Genomic DNA, 4939 nt, shown 5'->3' with positions numbered 1-4939 from the left:
CGTAGCAGTTTATCAGCAGCACATAACGCTGACTCCAAAAGTCTGTGAGTATCCAGAAGAACAGTGAGCGATCGTTGAAGGGACGTTTCGACAGACGATATTTTTCAACATGACAAGCTGCAGCTGAGCTGGTGGCATTGCGATTGAAATTGCACGCGTCCGGACATTGTGCTTCATTTTGAATATCAGAGCAAATGGTTAAGTCGAGTATGCGCGTTCGGAAAAGTAAATGCTTTTTTTTCGTTGAAAAGCTTTGCAACGAAAGGAAATACTTCAGACTATCGTGCGATCGACATGAAGCAGAAAATGAACAGCCGCCGTGGTTGTGAGCACCGGCAATATAGGCATTTACTTTCGGTGCCTGTGCTGTGTTGGTCGGTTAGCTCAGCTGGTTAGAGCGTGGTGCTAATAACGCCAAGGTCGTGGGTTCAATCCCCGCACTGACCACGAGAGGCGCTTCCGTCGTTAGCAGGGCTGTGTCAGTGTTCGCCGTGGCTTTTACTTTCACCGTCTGCAAGAACTTGTCACATGGTCGGTTGAGATGTGTGCTCATTCGAAAGGCGACCATCGCAGTCATGTAACATCAACCCGCTGGTCCCATGCCGGATCTCAGCTGCGTTGCTATTTTTCCAAACAACGTGCTCCACCAAACCACGAAACAGGAAGCCTCACCTGCGCAATAAAACATTTGACAGGGCTAGACGCACGACTTGATCGCCGTACCCATGATGACTGCTGGATGTTGTCTGCAGCAAATCAATCAGTCTCAATTGTTTTCACAAACAAATGCAAATCATGAAATATATGCAGTATTAATCAGACCTGGCACAGTCTCGGAGCAGAACCAGAGTTCAGGCTTCAATTCAAATCAAAGATTCGTTCATGTTATTTTCCTTGATCTCTGTTAATACTTGTCACGCGACTTCCAAAAGGAATTCATTCGCTTGCTCACCTCTCATGCATAGAAGCTGGAGTTATCATGACACCAGCAATATCATAGAGCCATTAATAAAATAAAATTACTGCGGATGCTGGAATCTGAAACCAAAAGAGAAAATGCTGGAAAGTCTCAGCACGTCTGGCACCATCTGCAAGGAGAGAAAAGAGCTGACGTTTCGAGTCGAACTGATCCTTTGTTAAAGATAAAAAAGGGGGAGAATTAGGGAGCTGTTTACACCAGGCTGAGAGATGGTGAGTCAGGGCTCCAGATGCAAAGGTGATAATGAGAGTGCATGGAGAGATCTAAGGGAGATTAGGAGCCGTGAATGACGCAGGCTGTAGCCAGTGCTATGTGACAAAATATGTGGGGGATGGGTGAAGCAGAGACAAAATGGAAAACAGGGGAGAAGGGTAGCAAAGTGGGAAGAGGAAAGGATAAAGATATTGAGAGAGTGGGGAGCGAGAGAAAGAGAGACAATCAAGAAATAAGAGTTACAGAACAATGAAAAAAACACAAATAAAAAAGATAAATAAAATAATTGAAATAAAATTACCTGAAGTTGTTTGAATTCAACAACTTGAGACAATTTTACTTCATTGATTTTATTTATCTTTTTTATCATTTCACCTGCACTATCATAGAGCTCATTAGATATGGACAGCACTGAAAACACAGTCTTCGGTCGAACTCGTCCATTCCGAACAGATATCTTCAATTGATCCAGCCGCGATTGCATGCATTTGACCCATGTCTCTCTAAACCCTGCCTATTCAAATACACGTCCAGATTCCTTAAAAGTATTGGAATTTTACCATCCATCACCAGCTCGTCTGGCAACTTGTTCCAGAAACGCACCACCCTCTGCGTGCAGCCATTGCCCATCACTGCCTTTCCAATTCTCGTACTCCCACACCTGATTTATACCCTCTAGTTCTGCACTGCCACACCTGAGCGAAAGAAACTTGTCTATTTACCCGATTCATGCCCCTCATGATTGAAAAGCCTCCATAAGCTCCGCTCCCAGCCTCTGACACGCCAGGCAATATAGTGAGTGTGTGTTCAGCCTGCAACCGTTTGCACCTTTTCCATTTTCAAATGGAGGATGTAGCATGCTGTCTGAAGCAATCATCTTAGCATCTGATCTGTCACTGACGACCGCTGCAGGAAGGCGTGATAACTTTCTAAATATGCTGTCAAACGAAGATTGAATTAGCAACATGAGTGATTGAGCAAAACGTGCAATTGGCGTCTGAGCTGTTGCTGACACCAAAGCAACTGCGTCGTTCGGGAGCAGAAAAAATCCCACTGTTAGATTTCAATTCAAATGCATTTGGCATAAGGTTCGTAGCAGTTTATCAGCAGCACATAACGCTGACTCCAAAAGTCTGTGAGTATCCAGAAGAACAGTGAGCGATCGTTGAAGGGACGTTTCGACAGACGATATTTTTCAACATGACAAGCTGCAGCTGAGCTGGTGGCATTGCGATTGAAATTGCACGCGTCCGGACATTGTGCTTCATTTTGAATATCAGAGCAAATGGTTAAGTCGAGTATGCGCGTTCGGAAAAGTAAATGCTTTTTTTTCGTTGAAAAGCTTTGCAACGAAAGGAAATACTTCAGACTATCGTGCGATCGACATGAAGCAGAAAATGAACAGCCGCCGTGGTTGTGAGCACCGGCAATATAGGCATTTACTTTCGCTGCCTGTGCTGTGTTGGTCGGTTAGCTCAGCTGGTTAGAGCGTGGTGCTAATAACGCCAAGGTCTTGGGTTCAATCCCCGCACTGACCACGAGAGGCGCTTCCGTCGTTAGCAGGGCTGTGTCAGTGTTCGCCGTGGCTTTTACTTTCACCGTCTGCAAGAACTTGTCACATGGTCGGTTGAGATGTGTGCTCATTCGAAAGGCGACCATCGCTGTCATGGAACATCAACCCGCTGGTCCCATGCCGGATCTCAGCTGCGTTGCTATTTTTCCAAACAACGTGCTCCACCAAACCACGAAACAGGAAGCCTCACCTGCGCAATAAAACATTTGACAGGGCTAGACGCACGACTTGATCGCCGTACCCATGATGACTGCTGGATGTTGTCTGCAGCAAATCAATCAGTCTCAATTGTTTTCACAAACAAATGCAAATCATGAAATATATGCAGTATTAAGCAGACCTGGCACAGTCTCGGAGCAGAACCAGAGTTCAGGCTTCAATTCAAATCAAAGATTCGTTCATGTTATTTTCCTTGATCTCTGTTAATACTTGTCACGCGACTTCCAAAAGGAATTCATTCGCTTGCTCACCTCTCATGCATAGAAGCTGGAGTTATTATGACACCAGCAATATCATAGAGCCATTAATAAAATAAAATTACTGCGGATGCTGGAATCTGAAACCAAAAGAGAAAATGCTGGAAAGTCTCAGCACGTCTGGCACCATCTGCAAGGAGAGAAAAGAGCTGACGTTTCGAGTCGAACTGATCCTTTGTTAAAGATAAAAAAGGGGGAGAATTAGGGAGCTGTTTACACCAGGCTGAGAGATGGTGAGTCAGGGCTCCAGATGCAAAGGTGATAATGAGAGTGCATGGAGAGATCTAAGGGAGATTAGGAGCCGTGAATGACGCAGGCTGTAGCCAGTGCTATGTGACAAAATATGTGGGGGATGGGTGAAGCAGAGACAAAATGGAAAACAGGGGAGAAGGGTAGCAAAGTGGGAAGAGGAAAGGAAAAAGATATTGAGAGAGTGGGGAGCGAGAGAAAGAGAGACAATCAAGAAATAAGAGTTACAGAACAATGAAAAAAACACAAATAAAAAAGATAAATAAAATAATTGAAATAAAATTACCTGAAGTTGTTTGAATTCAACAACTTGAGACAATTTTACTTCATTGATTTTATTTATCTTTTTTATCATTTCACCTGCACTATCATAGAGCTCATTAGATATGGACAGCACTGAAAACACAGTCTTCGGTCGAACTCGTCCATTCCGAACAGATATCTTCAATTGATCCAGCCGCGATTGCATGCATTTGACCCATGTCTCTCTAAACCCTGCCTATTCAAATACACGTCCAGATTCCTTAAAAGTATTGGAATTTTACCATCCATCACCAGCTCGTCTGGCAACTTGTTCCAGAAACGCACCACCCTCTGCGCACAGCCATTGCCCATCACTGCCTTTCCAATTCTCGTACTCCCACACCTGATTTATACCCTCTCGTTCTGCACTGCCACACCTGAGCGAAAGAAACTTGTCTATTTACCCGATTCATGCCCCTCATGATTGAAAAGCCTCCATAAGCTCCGCTCCCAGCCTCTGACACGCCAGGCAATATAGTGAGTGTGTGTTCAGCCTGCAACCGTTTGCACCTTTTCCATTTTCAAATGGAGGATGTAGCATGCTGTCTGAAGCAATCATCTTAGCATCTGATCTGTCACTGACGACCGCTGCAGGAAGGCGTGATAACTTTCTAAATATGCTGTCAAACGAAGATTGAATTAGCAACATGAGTGATTGAGCAAAACGTGCAATTGGCGTCTGAGCTGTTGCTGACACCAAAGCAACTGCGTCGTTCGGGAGCAGAAAAAATCCCACTGTTAGATTTCAATTCAAATGCATTTGGCATAAGGTTCGCAGCAGTTTATCAGCAGCACATAACGCTGACTCCAAAAGTCTGTGAGTATCCAGAAGAACAGTGAGCGATCGTTGAAGGGACGTTTCGACAGACGATATTTTTCAACATGACAAGCTGCAGCTGAGCTGGTGGCATTGCGATTGAAATTGCACGCGTCCGGACATTGTGCTTCATTTTGAATATCAGAGCAAATGGTTAAGTCGAGTATGCGCGTTCGGAAAAGTAAATGCTTTTTTTTCGTTGAAAAGCTTTGCAACGAAAGGAAATACTTCAGACTATCGTGCGATCGACATGAAGCAGAAAATGAACAGCCGCCGTGGTTGTGAGCACCGGCAATATAGGCATTTACTTTCGCTGCCTGTGCTGTGTT

At 44.6% G+C, this 4939-nt stretch overlaps 1 non-coding gene across 1 annotated transcript; it reads left to right on the top strand.

Annotated features, from left to right (window-relative positions):
- The first annotated feature begins 373 nt into the window (after window positions 1-373).
- Window positions 374-447, top strand: trnai-aau (transfer RNA isoleucine (anticodon AAU)). The gene has a single exon. It is a non-coding gene; the product is annotated as a tRNA-Ile (tRNA).
- Window positions 448-4939: the final 4492 nt, after the last annotated feature.

Source organism: Chiloscyllium plagiosum, unplaced genomic scaffold (genome assembly GCF_037043375.1).
Source record: "Chiloscyllium plagiosum isolate Xiang-an unplaced genomic scaffold, Cpla_swu_hap1 HiC_scaffold_45, whole genome shotgun sequence".
NCBI classification, from domain to species: Eukaryota; Metazoa; Chordata; class Chondrichthyes; order Orectolobiformes; family Hemiscylliidae; genus Chiloscyllium; species Chiloscyllium plagiosum.
The sequence above is the reverse complement of the archived record's forward strand: the minus strand, read 5'-3'. Positions and strand labels throughout refer to the sequence as shown.